This window comes from Arvicola amphibius, chromosome 7 (assembly GCF_903992535.2).
Source record: "Arvicola amphibius chromosome 7, mArvAmp1.2, whole genome shotgun sequence".
NCBI lineage: Eukaryota > Metazoa > Chordata > Mammalia > Rodentia > Cricetidae > Arvicola > Arvicola amphibius.
This window is the reverse complement of record NC_052053.1, coordinates 56,755,341-56,771,027: the sequence shown is the minus strand read 5'-3', so window position 1 is coordinate 56,771,027 and position 15,687 is coordinate 56,755,341. Positions and strand designations below refer to the sequence as shown.

At 43.2% G+C, this 15,687-nt stretch overlaps 1 protein-coding gene across 7 annotated transcripts in view; it reads right to left on the bottom strand.

Moving 5' to 3' along the window:
* The window catches only part of LOC119818587 (spermatid perinuclear RNA binding protein), a 139,598-nt gene extending 125,418 nt beyond the window's left edge, over nt 1-14,180 (bottom strand). For all 7 annotated transcript variants that reach the window (XR_005286163.1, XM_038336132.1, XM_038336133.1 and 4 more), the window contains exon 1: nt 14,021-14,180. The gene's annotated coding sequence lies outside the window, so the exon portion shown is untranslated. The remainder of the gene's footprint in view (nt 1-14,020) is intronic.
* Nucleotides 14,181-15,687: the final 1,507 nt, after the last annotated feature.

Below are 15,687 nucleotides of genomic sequence, written 5' to 3'. Positions count from 1 at the left end.
TGGTACAGCACAACTTTAATACCAGTGCTCAGGAGACAGAGGCGGGAAAATCTCTTGAGTTTGAGGCCAGCCTAGTCTACAAAGCATTAGCCAGGGCTAGAAAGAGAAACCCTGTCTCAAAAAATAGACAGACAGACAGTTGTTTGTATTCTTCATAGGAACGAACTACAACTCTTTGAGGGCTATGGGATGGCTCAGTTGGTAAAGCACCTACCTTGCAAATGCAAAGATCTGAGATCCATCCTCAAAACTCACAGGAAAAATTGCCAGGCATGCTGGTACTTGTTCATCATCTGAGCACTACAGAGACAGAGCTAAGCAGATCCCTAAGGTTAACTGGCCAGCCAGTTCTGCCTAATTGGTAAGTTCCAGGCCTATAAGAAAACCATCTTAGAGGAAGCTGATAGATCGATCTCCTGAGAGTGTTGCCTGAGGATATCTGACCACATGTTAAGTATATATCTTAAAGTGAAAACCAGTTCCAGTATTAGTAAATATACTCAAGAAATCAGTTTATAAATTTAAATGTATTAAAGATTCACTAAAAATAAATGGGGGAATGGAAAATTTATGCAAACAAACCTCAGAAGCTACACTGCAATTTCCTATGTTTATACTAATGTCTACTAAAAGTTCCAACAGCTGTTTCCTATTTTGTTTTCCCTCCTGGTCCAAGGGGTTCAAAAGGCAGACAGACCATTCTAAGGCACTACATCCCATACAAGACATCTCCATTTTTAGCGAAGACACAACATTTTGAGGCAAATCCATATGGGTTTGAATGCTGATATTATATGAATAAGGAGTAACTGAAACTTGAGTTTTCTCATCTGGGAAACCATTGTAAAAGAGTAAAGCTGAAAATGTGCACAATGCATATTTATTATCAGTATTAATATGACTGACTCCTCTATAAAGTCAAGTTTTTTTCAAGTATAATACATTCATTATTAAGCAGCAAATGGAGGACTTTCTTTATTCCTTAAAAGCATCAGACATTAGCAGCAAAGCTCCAGAGGTTGATAACCTCTAATATAAACGTGCAACAGTCACCTTTACTTTGCAAGATTTGTTTGCTTGCTTGCTTGGCATTCTTTTTTCCCCCTAGGATCTCACCATGTAGCCCTGGGCTAGCACAAACTGCTTTGCAAACCGAGTTGACCTTGAACTCACAGAGATTACCCACCTCTTCCTACCCTGTTTTGCAATTACAAGCACCATCACACCCGGTTTTCTTTTTTTTTATTCTAATGATTAAATTACCTATTTTTTTTTTACCTCAAAATAACAGAAATGTTTTCAAACTACGTAAGATGAAGAGATTGCTTGGCCTTGTGAATGTACTAAATACCACTTATATGTTCATTTTAAAAGACTTATTGCTATTCAACATTATCGGTGCTACTGATGTGATCATTAAAGGTTCACTGTCCAATTTTTTTTTCTCTTTTAAATAAAGGAAATAGACTTATTAAAGGAAATAAGTAACTCCTAGAACTAGGAAAGGATTCAAGGGAGGAATACATCTAGATAAACTCCTCCATATTTCTAAACCAGAAGCCTGGCCAGGTAGTGGTGGCAAACACCTCTAATCCCAGCTCTTGGAAGGCAGAGGCAGTTGGATATCTGAGTTCAAGGCCGGGTTGGTCTACAGAGTGAATTACAGCACAACCAGGGTTACACAGAGAAGTCCTGTCTTGAAAAACAAAAACAGAAGACTGGTTGAAGAAGGCAAACCTGGAGCACGCTTAACCAAAAATCACAAAATCCAATGCTTATGTTAGTCACATCTCTCTTGGGAGAGGCCTCAAGAGGATCATAAATTTCAGGCCAGCCTGGGCTACTTAAGTAAAACCCTGGGGAAAAAGAAAAGAAGGAAGGTAGAAGGAAGAAAGAGAAGGGCAAATCTACCTCTTGCTCCTTCCTGTCACTAACTTGGTATGTGACTTTGGAATAGTATACTAATCTCCTTGGTACAAAGAGGGCTTTACGTTTTTACAAAGGAAAGGCCTTAGGAGAAATCATTCTGTAAGACCAAGCTCACCTTCTTTTTCTTTTTGGTTTTCAAAGCAGGGATTCTCTGTACCTTTGGAGAGTCACCAGGCTGTCCTCAAACTCACAGAGATGCAACTGTCTTTCTGCCTGGGCATGCACCACCACTGCCCAGCCTCAAGCAAGACTTCAGCTAATAAACTCAATGATTTCTTTTTTTCCTACTATTTAAAAATGCATTAACTATATAAGGTATTATTAGTAGCCTATAAATAAAATGTGTGTGTGTGTGTGTGTGTGTGTGTGTGTGTGTGTGTGTGTGTATCAACATTATTCTGCAAAAACAAATTCCCTTGTTCTTATGAACATACAAGGCTTCGAGAAGCAGGCCAGAGCCAGTGACCTGGGCCAGAGCAGATCTGAAGCAAAATTCCACAGGAGTAGGACTGAGCCAGAGACCTGGGCCAGAGCAGGCCTGAAGCAGTGAACTCCACAGGAGCAAGACATGCACAAAACTCAAGTCCAAATGGATCAAAGACCTCAACATAAAGCCAGCTACACTGAACCTCACAGAAAATAAAGTGGGAAGTATATTCGAACGCACTGGCACAGGAGACCACCTCTTCCCAGTAGCACAGATACTGAGAGAAATAACTAATAAATGGGAGAAACTGAAAAGCTTCTGTAAAGCAAAGGACACAGTCAATAAGACAAAATAACAGCCTACAGAATGGGAAAAGATCTTCACCAACCCCACATCAGACAGAGGTCTTGATCTCCAAAATATACAAAAAACTCAAGAAATTGGTCATCAAAAAGAACAAATAATCCAATAAAAAAAAAAAGGGAGTACAGACCTCAACAGAGGAATCTAACATGGCTGAAAAGATACAGAAGGAAATGCTCAACATTCTTAGTCATCAGAGAAACGCAAATCAAAACAACCCTGAGATTACACCTATAAGAACGGCCAAGATCAAAAACACTGATGACACCTTATGCTGGAGAGGTTGTAAGGTAAAGGGAACACTCCTGCATTGCTGGAAAGAATGCAAGCTAGTACAGCCCCTTTGTAGATCTGTGTGGTGATTTCTCAGAAAATTAGGAAACAACCTTCCTCAAGCACCCAGTAATACCACTTCTGGGTATACATCCAAAGGATGCTCAATCGTGCCACAAGGACATGTGCTCAACTATGTTTATAGCAGCTTTGTTTATCATAGCCAGAACCTGGAAATAACCTAAATGCCCCTCGACTTTAGAATGGTTAAGGAAAATGTGGTAAATTTACACAATGGAGCACTACACAGCAGAAAAAAACAGCGACATCTTGAATTTTGCAGGAAAATGGTTGGAGCTAGAAAGCATCATTTTGAGTGAGGTAACCTAGACCCAGAATTATCACATGTACTCACTCATAGGTGGTTTTTAAACATAAAGCAAAGAAAACCCGCCTACAAATTACAATCCCAGAGAACCTAGACAACAATGAGGACCATAAGAGTGACATACACGGAGCTAATCTACATGGGAAGTAGAAAAAGACAAGATCTTCTTAGTAAACTGGGAGCATGAGGACGTTGGGAGAGGGTTGAAGGGGAGGTGAGCGATGGGGGGGGAGAGCAGAGAAATATGTAGAGGTCAATAAAAATAAAATTAAAAAAAATACAAAGCCCAAAAGTACAGAAATCTAAAAGAATCTTACTCTGTTTGAATGCACTTAGAACAGAAACTAAATCCTCTGATATCTTCTGGCATGTTTTAAGTATAGGTTGTTATAAAAATGTTTTGGCACCTAGCATTCTAACTACCCTTAATCAGGTTAGATGGCCTATTATCTCCCATTGTGATAATATGTCCTAAGGGATTTTAAAAGGAGATATGGGTCAGCACATAAGGGTTTGCCACCAAGCTAGAAAACCCTGAGTCCTAGTCCCCACCCACACCTCTGTGTCTTCTGGCCTACACATGCACACAACGGTTAATGCACACACATACATGGTCACGTATTGAATTGAATAAGTGTAATTTTTAAATTTTTAAATAAAAAATTAAAAGAAATATAGACTATCATTCAAACCTTTTAATTTGAATAAGCATCACCATCTTGACAAAGTAGTCAAGGTTACTAGTTGGAACTCTTATCATCTGACTTCAAAGAGGTTAAGACAGATACTACTTAGATGTCTACAGACAGTAAGGCAGCAATAAAGGAGAGCTCAGAGTTTTATCATGCCATATATATGAACTGTTTTTACAGTTTGGAACAACTTACCAATATGCAGTGAAACACGCTGAGCAACTGACCACTCGGGTTATTTAGCACAGGCTTCAAAATCAATTAGCTAGACTTGGAGTCTATCAATAGATTTAGAAAAGGCAAAGCTTGGGAAAAATTCAGTTTAATATGTTAATAAAGCACCTAAGTGGGAAACAGCACATTGGCAATAGGCTATAAAAGCCCAGCGTTCAAAGCTAAAGAAAAGTTGAGCGTTTAAAACCATGAGATCAGGGCTATAGATAACAATTATGAGCACTCACTGGCTGGTCTTCCAAAGGACCCTGGTTCAATTCCGAAGCCTCTTCCTTCCTCTGCAGGTTCCTGCACACATGTGGTTCTAATACAAACACTTAGGAACACACACAAGTTTTTAAATCCTTTTTTTATTTTTTTTTTTTTTTGGTTTTTTATTTATTTATTTTTTTTTGGTTTTTTTGGTTTTTTTCGAGACAGGGTTTCTCTGCAGCTTTTTTAGAGCCTGGCCTGGAACTAGCTCTTGTAGACCAGGCTGGCCTCGATCTCACAGAGATCCGCCTGCCTCTGCCTCCCTAGTGCTGGGATTAAAGGCGTGCGCCACCACCGCCCGGCTTTTTTTTTGGTTTTTTGAGACAAGGCTTCTCTCTGTACTTTGGAGCCTGTCCTGGAACTCACTTTGTAGACCAGGCTGGCCTTGAACCTTGAACTCAGAGATGCATTTGCCTCTGCTCCCCAAGTTCTGGGATTAAAGGTATGCATTGCCCGGCTCAAATAAATCAGATAGGAGCACCAAAGGAGAAAAAGCAAAGACCTCCATGAGGTGGTCCAACAGAAAAAGGTAGGAGCAAAAGATCAGGATGGTGGGAGCCATGAGAAAAGGTCAAAGAGGTAGAGGGAAAAAAAAAACAGAAAACAAAATATTTCAAGAAAGCCAACAAAGGCATCCACCATGCCAAATGCTGCTACTGAGCAAAATAAAAATAAGCTTGGTGGGCTGGAGAGACAGCTCAGCAGTTAAATGTGCTTGCTACACTCTTCCAGAGTTCGAGTCCGCTTCTCAGACCTTAACTTATATTGTACTTAATTTTCCCTTTAAAAATAAACATAATAATCAGGCATAGTGGTGCACACCTTTCATCCCAGAATTTGGAAAGCAGAGGCAGGAAAATCTCTGGGTTAAAGGCCAGCATGGTTTACATAGTGAATTTCAGGACAGTCAGGACTACATGGTAAAATCCTGTCTTGAACAAAACGACAAAATAAAGACATTATATGCTTCGTAACTTATTTTTTAATTTTTAGATTTTATTTTTACTTGCCTGAGTGTTTTGCCTACATGTATGTATGTTCCACTATGTACCCTCAGAGTTCACAAAAGGATACTGGATGCCCCTAGGACTGGAGTTACAGATGGTTGTTAACAACCATGTGGGTGCTGGGAACCAAACCTGAATCCTCTCCCAGGAGAACAGCAACTGTTCTTAACTGATGAGCTTCCTCACCATCAAAAAAATTTTCTTATTTTCTTTCATCTCCATTCTAGTAGTAAAATAGAGTGTATTCCAATTTTAGACATGAAATCTATAACAAATTTAGCTGATTTTGTACAATTCCATGGTTATCTAAAAGCTAGCAGATAAAACACCATTTAAAAGCCATCATTATTAATCCATGATATCTACTCATCACAAGTTTATTCATAGCACACAAAAACAACTGACAATGCACACGCCAAGGGTTACGATACTTATTCTCCCTGACTTGCTAACCTGTATAAAAATTACACCAACTTTCCCTCTAGTTCACTTGCTTTGCTAACTGAAACTTAGTTACCAGAGTTGTTTAAGATCTAACCAATATCTAGAAGTAGGCAGATCTCTATGAGTTCAAGTCTAGCCTAGTCTACAGAGTGAGTTCAAGGATAGGCTCCAAAGATACACAGTGAAACTCTTTCAAAAAACCAAATATATGTTATCATTTTAAAGCCAAGCAGTGGTGGTGAACACCTTTAATCCCAGCAGCACGGAGTGAGTTCCAAGGCCGCCAGGGCTGTTACACAGAGAAACTCTGTCTCAAAAAACTAAAAGAGAGCTACCCAATATCTAAAACCTCAATACACTAAAAATGTAGACAGAGCTGCACAAAAGCCAATATGTCAGTGCAGTGATTGATGAGCTTCAAAATCCTTCAAACTACAAACACATCTTTGAATGAACCCTCTCTAGTGGAGAATGGTAGCACATGCTGGTCTGTAATGACAGCTTCTTGGGAAGCTGAAGTAGAAAATCAGGTTCTGCCAGATGGCGGTGCACGCCTTTAATCCCAGCACTGGGGAGGCAGAGGCAGGCAGATTTCTTGATTTCAAGACCAGCCTGGTCTACTAAAGGAGTTCCAGGACAGCCAGGACTGTTTCAGAGAAACCCTGTCTTGGAAAAAAGAGAGAGGCAGAGACAGAGTGAATGAATCCAGGATGATGGTCGGCCTATAAAAACCAGATTTGGTAGATCATTCCTGTAATGCTAGCAACTCAGGAGGCTGAGGCAGAATAAATGCAAAGCCATCCTAAGCTACACAGTGAGTCCAAGTCAGCTGGGGTTACTTGTAGAGTGAAAAAACAAAAACAAAAACCATGGACAGGGAGATAGTTCAGCAGATAAAGGTCCTTGCCTCCAAATGACCTGATGACCTGAGAATCCCAGATCCCACATGGTAGAAAGAGAGAAAAGATATCCACAAGTTGTCCCCTGACCTCTACACACACACACACACACACACACACACACGTACAAACACACACCACGAACACACATAAAACGTAGTATGTTTTTTTAAACTAACTGCCTCCATCTTTTTTTTAAATATTTATTTCTTTATTATGTATACAATATTCTGTCTGCATGTATGCCGGCAGGCCAGAAGAGGGCACCAGACCTTACTACAGATGGTTGTGAGCCACCATGTGGTTGCTGGGAATTGAACTCAGGACCTTTGGAAGAACAAGCAATACTCTTAACCTCTGAGCCATCTCTCCAGCCCCCTAACTGCCTCCATCTTAACTTTCAGAAACAAACCACTTATTGTACAGTTACAGCCTAACTATATTAAAATATATTTTTTTTTCAGTGGGCTAACTAAACATAACCAAAATCACAGCCTATGTTCTGTTTGGTTGGTTGGTTTTTGTTGCTGTTTTTGATTTTTCAAGACAGAGTTCCTCTGTGTAACTCCAGCTGTTCTGGAACTCACTCTGCAGACCAAGCTGGCCTTCAACTCAGAGACCCACCTGCCTCTGCCTCCCAAGTGCTGGGATTAAAGGTGTGTGCACTACCACAACTACTGGCAAATTCTCACTTTTCAGATAAAAATGAACCATGAAGTCACATCACACAATGCTGTGATTTTATTACTTATATAATCAACTGCATCCTTTCAAGTCATACTAAAATTAACTTGAGAAAGCAAGTGTTTTATATTGTGTCATGTTAAAAGTTAAGAGAATAGGCACTTTTAATCCCAGCACTCAAGGAGGCAGAGGCAGGCGGATCTCTGAGTTTGAGGCCATCCTGGTCCACAGAGTAAGTTCCAGGACAGTCAGGTCTATACAGAGAAACTTTGTCTTGAAAAACAAAACAAAACAAAGAGAACCTGAATAGCAAATAAATAAAGATTTAGAGCTTCTTCCTTCATGCAGAAGCACACATGTAAAGAAAGTCTTTTGCAAGGCACTTCCTAAACACAGTGCACCTGAAGAACTTGTAGGGCAATAAATTAATTCAAATTAGGGATGAAAGTGACCAGTCAGATCATTTGGTAAAGTCACTAGTCAATGTAAAAACTAAAAACTAGATTAAAAAGTAAAAGGTTGGGCTGGAAAGATGGCTCAGTGGTTAAGAGCATTGCCTGCTCTTCCAAAGGTTCTGAGTTCAATTCCCAGCAACCATATGGTGGCTCACAACCATCTGTAATGAGGTCTGGTGCCCTCTTCTGGCCTGCAGACAAACAAACAGACAATATTGTATACATAATAAATAAATATATTTTTTTTTAAAAAAAAGTAAAAGGCTTCAGTCATAAACCATTTAATGATTATATCACCATTTATGTGACTTCATTAACTTGTTTCAAGTGACATATAAATTTAATTTATACCTCTAAATAAACAGTTTCCTAAAAGTAAAGCATAAAGCTACCCATAACTACCTGTCAGTTTTTCAATAGCTAAAATCATTTTGAAAAGCCAATCTGGAGGCTCTTCATAACAAACGAACCGAGGACAATATTGAAAAGGGTTTAAATTTTTACAAATTGTTCACCTTCAAGCAGAGCATACACTGTCCATCAATAAAACTGAAGCTGGAAAAATGGCTCAGAAAGTAAGATCACATACATACTGCTCTTGCAGAGGTCTCAAGTTCAGTTGCTAGCACCTACTTATGACAACTGCCTGAACTCCAGTTCCAGTGGATCCAATGCACTCCTCTGGCCTTTACTGGCAGGTGCACTTACATGCACAAACCTTACAGGCATTCACAGACAGATGCAAACACACACACACACACACACACACACACACAATTAAAAATAATAAAGAGAAAACATTTTTTTAAAGGAAAAAGCTCTGGTTGGGCAGTGGTGGCACACACCTTTAATCCCAGCACTCGGGAAGCAGAGGCAGGCGGATGGTCTACAGAGTGCATTCCTCCATACCTACTTGGAAACCCTGTCTCAAAAAAAAAAAAAAAAAAAGAAAGAAAAGAAAAGAGAAAAGAAAAAAGCTCTAAAGCTGGGTGTGGTAGTGCACATCTTTGATCACAGAACTTAGGAGGCAGAGGCAAGTACATTTCTGAGATCAAGGCCAATTTGGTAAACAAAGCAAGTTCCATGACAGCCAGGGCTACAATAGACAAAGTGTCTCAAAAAAGAAAAACCTCAGTAAGTTTTATGGCACTTGCAGAAGCAATAGCTCTATTTTTCTGTTCTGAACACTGAGAATCAATTTCTGCAAAAAAAAATATGAAAACATATATGTATTTCTCCTGATTGAAGAAGTACTGCTTTTAGAAATCACGTTTATAAATAATCTTGGGCTTACACTAGAACTCAGTGTCTGCACAAGCTTCAGCTGTGACAGAAATAAGCAGATAATCAATTGGAGAGGTAATAGAAGTAAGTACACAGTAAAGCCAACAATAAAAAATGAATTAAGCGATATCTCTGATATGCACAGAATTCTCACCTCCAAGTTTCTCACAACAAACTTATCTAATGGCAAAATATCTCTCTCTGAGACAAGGTCTCCCTACATGGCCCTGGCTGCCCTAATATTTGACCAATCTAAAAACCAAAGGGATAAAAGGAATAAAGAAACCTATCTCCACATTAACAAAAATCTCATCTTCCTAAAAGACTTACTTATAACATGTGTCTTATGTCCAAGTATCCAGGAAGCAAAGGCAGATGGATCGCTATGAAACAGAGGCCAGGTCTATATATTGTATTCAAAGATAGCCAGGGCTACAAAGTGAGTCTTAAAGAAAAAAAAAAGGACAAACTTGTTTCAATATAAATATCTCAACCCTCTTAAAAGGTAGATAAGGAGTCAGGTTTCTGGAAGAGAAACAAAAGCACAAAGGGATTAAGTGTCTTGTACAGCAAGTCATCAGTGAAGACAAAACCAGAATTCAATTATTTAGCTTGCAAAGTCTAAATAACCTACCTTTCTTTAAAGTACCTATAAATTATCACAAGCTGTAGAATTTCACCCAATAATACATTTCAACAAAACACTATTTCAGAATTATTTTATTAAAGAAAATATTGCTCGCCCTAAAACTAATAAAATGAACAGGATGGACCTAAAACTTATTCAAATGGTGCAGGTGTACTGGCTTATATCTGTAACCCAGCAGGCAGAAGGGTATTTCTTGCATTTGAAGCCAGTCTGGGTTACACAGAATTTCTATGGGTATCCTGGGCTACAAACAAGAGTCACTATCTCAAAAATAAGAGGGGAGGGGAACTAATGGAAGAAGCAGTGACCATATTAAGAGATAATTTTCAAAGGTTACTCTAGTCATCTCATAGCCTACTTTTCAAATTCCCTGCCAAGGAGCAATGGAGGGGTATATACGCGCCTTATATTATATTCTATACACACAATAAATCTCAACAAACTCCAAGGGTTTTGATCAAAAGTATACTAAAATACATTTCCCTCCAAAATAAACAATGCATTCTGAACATTACTTTTTACTCCCTGCATAAACACTGCAAATATGGATTTTAAAAATCATTAACTTTTTAACTATTTATAATTAGATTCAAACTACTTAAAAAAATGGTGCTCTACTCCTGCCTTGCTATGTCTAGGCAAGATTCTCACTCAAACTGGTGTCTTGAAAGTACAATGCCTACATGAAGATACTTCCCAAGTTGACAAAAGAAAAAACCAATCAACCCAAAAAGTCCCTAAGTATCCAAAACAGACCTTTTCTTTGAATCATAGCAGTACTACACTACAGACTATATGAAGGGCATAGAATAGTAATTCAAGTTACTTCTATAACAAGATGAAATCTACTTTTTAGAAAATCTGGCAAGACAGAAATTTCAACTGTCAAAAGAGAATTAATTCACTTTCCATGATTCTAGAAAACAATGCTTACTGTGAAACAGTCTCAAAGCAGTTTGCTTAATTCTTCAAATCTCTCTCTCTCTCTCCTCTCTCTCTCTCTCTCTCTCTCTCTCTCTCTCTCTCTCTCTCTCTCACACACACACACACACACACACACACCTTCTAACACAAACTACAGAACACTAAAAGTGACAAGACACTGAAATGTCTGTGCTCAAACTCCTAAAGGTTAATTCCTATGTGTTTGGCAAGATGATGATGGCCTTATATACACCCAACTCCTCATTAAAGCTAACATCATATATACCATCAAAGCAAACCAAAAAACCAAGAATCAAAAGCCTCAAGCTAAAGTTTACCTGGGGGGAAAAAAAAGCTGACAATCCAACAACAGTTATTAACATTTTAAAGGTGAGAATCCAAAGGTTCCATTTATGTCACTTTTGTCAGCCTGTACTATAAGACTCAGGTATTACATCATCCGATATGTGAACACTGTCCCATTACCCAGGAAGCATCTGGGTACCTGAGACACTGAATACCAAGGTATTCCTTCCTCTCTTGGTATTCTTGATGCTACTGGCCTCTGGGATCTGCTCTCTTGCACCTTCACAAAGACATCTGCCATGTACCTGCTGCTCTCCCACTTCTTTTACATTCCTGGGTGTATTCCTCATGATGCTTGATATCTGTCTACTCACAAGTTAACAAAGCAAATACACACCACATACCTCTCAACTTGAGAGCAGACACTCAGCTCTCCCTTACTCTTTCCCATTCACTGTTCTGGAACTAAAATTCAGGTTTCATCATCTTTGTGATCCTAAAAGAATGAACTTTAAGATATGGTACACAGAGCCGGCGGTGGTGGCGCGCGCCTTTAATCCCAGCACTCGGGAGGCAGAGGCAGGCGGATCTCTGAGTTCGAGGCCAGCCTGGTCTACAAGAGCTAGTTCCAGGACAGGCTCTAGAAACTAAAGGGAAACCCTGTCTCGAAAAACCAAAAAAAAAAAAAAAAAAAAAAAAAAAAAAAAAAAGATATGGTACACAATTGAATGTCCTCTTTTTTTGTTAATAGCAGTCTAGGATCCACATCCTCTGTCCATTGTCCCAAATGTCTAGTCCCTCTAAGCCTCAAAGTAATCCTCTCTAGTTTTTTCCTCCCATTCAACTTCTGCACTCCACCCTTTATTAATCTCAGTGACCTAATAATTTTGGACCCTCCAGTCTCGAGACCAGCCTGGTCTACAAGAGCTAGTTCCAGCACAGGCTCCAAAGCCACAGAGAAACCCTGTCTCAAAAAACCAAAAAAAAAAAAAAATTAAAATTAAAAAAAAAAATTAAAACTGTAAATACTCCTTTTCTCACACTTCAACTGAAATCTTCCAAACTCTTAAGTAAGCCACTTCTGAATGCTCTCTAACATTTGTTTCCTGCCTTAAACATGGGCATCCTACTTCCCTCAACACATCAATCCCTACAGCTGTCCCTCTCTAGTCAGACATGCATGCATCCACATATTCCTACCATGCGTCCTTTCCTTCGATATACATTCTCTATTCTTTCTTCCCCCTTTCTTCTCACTATCCCTTGCCTAGTCCCTTCCCTTTTCCCACTACATGGTACTCCAAACCTACCCCACCTTCTGATTTCCCTTCAAACACACCCCCTTGCATCTTTCTCCTCCCCAACTTCTCTCCACACCTCCTGCCCTGCGAATAATTCCTTCCACATGTCCCTACACCTCACCTACCACTCCATAAACATCCCCCTGCTTCCCTTCTACCTACAACAGCTCTCCATCCTGCCACACACCTGTCCCTTCTGATGGTGCCCCCAACCTCAAGGTTCCTCTTCTGCTGTTGCCCACCAGTATTTCTCACACAAACACCTTTCATTTCACTCACTTCTGCTGCTTTTTTACTGCTACACACACCTCCTGCCAGGACACCACTTTCCATCCAATCGCCTAAACTCCTTGCCCCCATTTCTCTCCGAAACCCCTCAAATTCAGTCGCTGTGCCTATCACCCCTCCCCCCATTAAGCCCATCCTCCTCTCCCCTGAGTACAGGACAAACAACCTGCCTTTTTCCTCTAGCTTGTCAACCCCTTCCCGTATCCCTCCATTCCTCTGGGCCAGACACCCATCAAGGGAGCCCTGGGCACACACAGACTGTAGACAGGCAGGCAGGGAGGCAAGCAGGAAGGTAGGCAGAGAGACACACAGACAGACAGACAGACAGACAGACAGACAGAGACAGACAGAGACAGACAGACAGACAGACAGACAGACACACACACACACACACACACACACATCTCCTACCTGAATATCCTCTTTTTCATCCGCCACTACTTGAGAGAACCCCCTCCCCAGACACTCCTTGTCCGCCACACTCCCTGCTATGGCCCCCTCCTCCGCCATTTCCCTTCAGGCTGTCCGGTGGCCTTCCTACTCTCAGCCTCGTTCCCTGTCCCTCACGCGCAGCGCTAACCGGGACATCTGCTCCTTTCATTCCTGCCTAGAGGTGCCTATCTTCTACCTCCCTCCACTATCTCACTTGCCCCTGCAGCCCCGAATCTCCCTCCACACACATCTGAACCCCCAAACCGAACGTCCTCCTTCCCTCTCAAATCCAACCTATGCCCCTATGGGTCCCCCAGGCCTGCCTTTGAGGCCCTGGACACCATGGAGCCGGGTCCCTCAACCCTCTCTGCTCCCTAAACCTGCACACACACACTGTGCCCGCCCCCCAGCCTCTCCCCGGTTCCTGCCCGCAACGTCCTCCAGCACCTGCCCAGAGCCCTCCCACCTTCCCTGAGCTCGCGCCCCGCGCGCTGCCCACGCCCTCCGGAGGCTGAGGGCCGGGACTCGCGACCCCGACCCCGAAAGCAAGCAGGGTGGCCCGCAGTCCTGGCACGGACCGGCCAGAAAAGACGGTGGCGGCCACAATCCCCAAGCCGCAGGGCCGGGATTGCGCCGCGCTCCTTGCCTCAGCAGCCGCCGCGGCTGCTAAGGACGCACAACAAACAATGCGGGGCCCGGGCCGGCTCCACCAACCGCCTCAACCGCCGCCTCAACCGCCGCCCGCCCGGGACGGCCCGCCGCGCAGGCGCCGGCCCCGTCGCAGCCTACCCGCGCCGCCGCGCTCCGCCCGCGTCCGTTCCCCGCTCCCGCTCCGCCGCCGCCGCCACCTCGTCCGCCCGCGTCTCCGGCTCCTCAGCTCAGCGGCGGCGGCTGCGGTGGCTGCTGCCCTGGTGGCGCTCGCGGATCCGAGATCGACTTCGGCGGCAGCGGCGGCCTCGGCGGCAGCGAACACGTGACGACGCCGAGCACGCCCATTGGCCGATCCGGGGGGCGGGCCCGCGGCTGCTGGGGAACGGAAAGCCCGCCCCCTCGCCCTCCGCGCGCCCCCTGCACGCGCGCTCTGCCGCACCTGAGAGCTCCGGCCAGCGCCCGCCGCCGACTGCGCCAACTGCGCACCTGGGAACGCGCAAAGGCGCTCAGGCCCGGGGCCACCGCCTGCACCTGCGAGACCGCTTACGTAAACTGCGTCCCGCCCACCGCGCGGCGCCCGGCTCCTGCGGCGGCCGCACCTGATCCCCGCTGCGCCCACGACGTAAGCACTGCTGAGCGGAGACCAGCTGCGTGAAAGACCGAAAGGCGCGGAAACTCCGTAACTGCGGAATCCGAGAGCCGCTCCCGGACGCAATAGCGAGCTGGCCTTCTCAGGCTCCACGCCCCGGTGCTGGATGCTTCCTCAACCTCAGCTTCTAGGCAAACATTGTAAGCGCCGCAAAATGCCTCCCCAGGTGGAGGAGGGTCAGACTGTACCCTGGCTGAGTAAAAGACTCCAATCCGTCCTGAACTCCTCTCCCATTTGCCGGGTGTATGACCTTGGCTAAGTTACAGAACCACTCTGAGCCTCAGTTTCCACTTCACAGAAACTAAAACAGTAAATTCCGGATAAGATTCGTTGAGCAGATGGCATACAACAATAGGTATGAATTTTCCTGGCACATATGAAGCACTCAACAGAAATCAAAATCTCCTCACCTTTCTCTACCCTGTAAGAGCCTGGGAAATCTGTTCCCTACTTAGGGTCGTGACAGACTGGCTAAAAACCTACCAGCTTTGGTCCAGCAGTGGTAATGTATACAAACAACTACTGGCTGGCATCTTCTTGGTGGCTAGCATTCTGCCAGCCAGATCAGCTGCTACTATGTATGTGCTGTGTTCCCTGTGTGGTGCAGTGAGCTAGAATGCCCTGGAGAATGAACCTAAACAAATTCCTGGCAAGAACCCTGACCATTTAATGCAAGAAGTGGGGGACTGACTTCCCACACCAGTCCACCCCTGGTGGTACTCTTCTCGTCTTGCTACTAGACACAAATATTAACAGCTCTGGACTGGGAATGATGCTCAGTGATGGGATGCGCTTGCCAGTCATGGACAGGATCCAAGGTTGCATCCACAGCACTACCAAAAAATACAACCTCTGTGCTTCGTTCACAGAATGTGTTAATACTTAGTTGAAAAGTTTTGACGGTATGGTCTTCAACTCCGGGACATACACACTTACTTTTGCCCCTCCTTCAGGTCAACTTCATCCTTAGGTAACTACAAAACTGTCCTTTCCAAAGTATGCCTAGGTCTGTAACACCTCTGAGCATCTGAAGTCAGTGCAAGGCCCCAGATCACTATGTCTGATTGGCACCTCTATCAGCTCAGAACACCCTCTCTGGAGCTCATTGGCTTCCCTGCTTGCACCTCACCCTGTTCAACAATGTATTGGTTTGGCA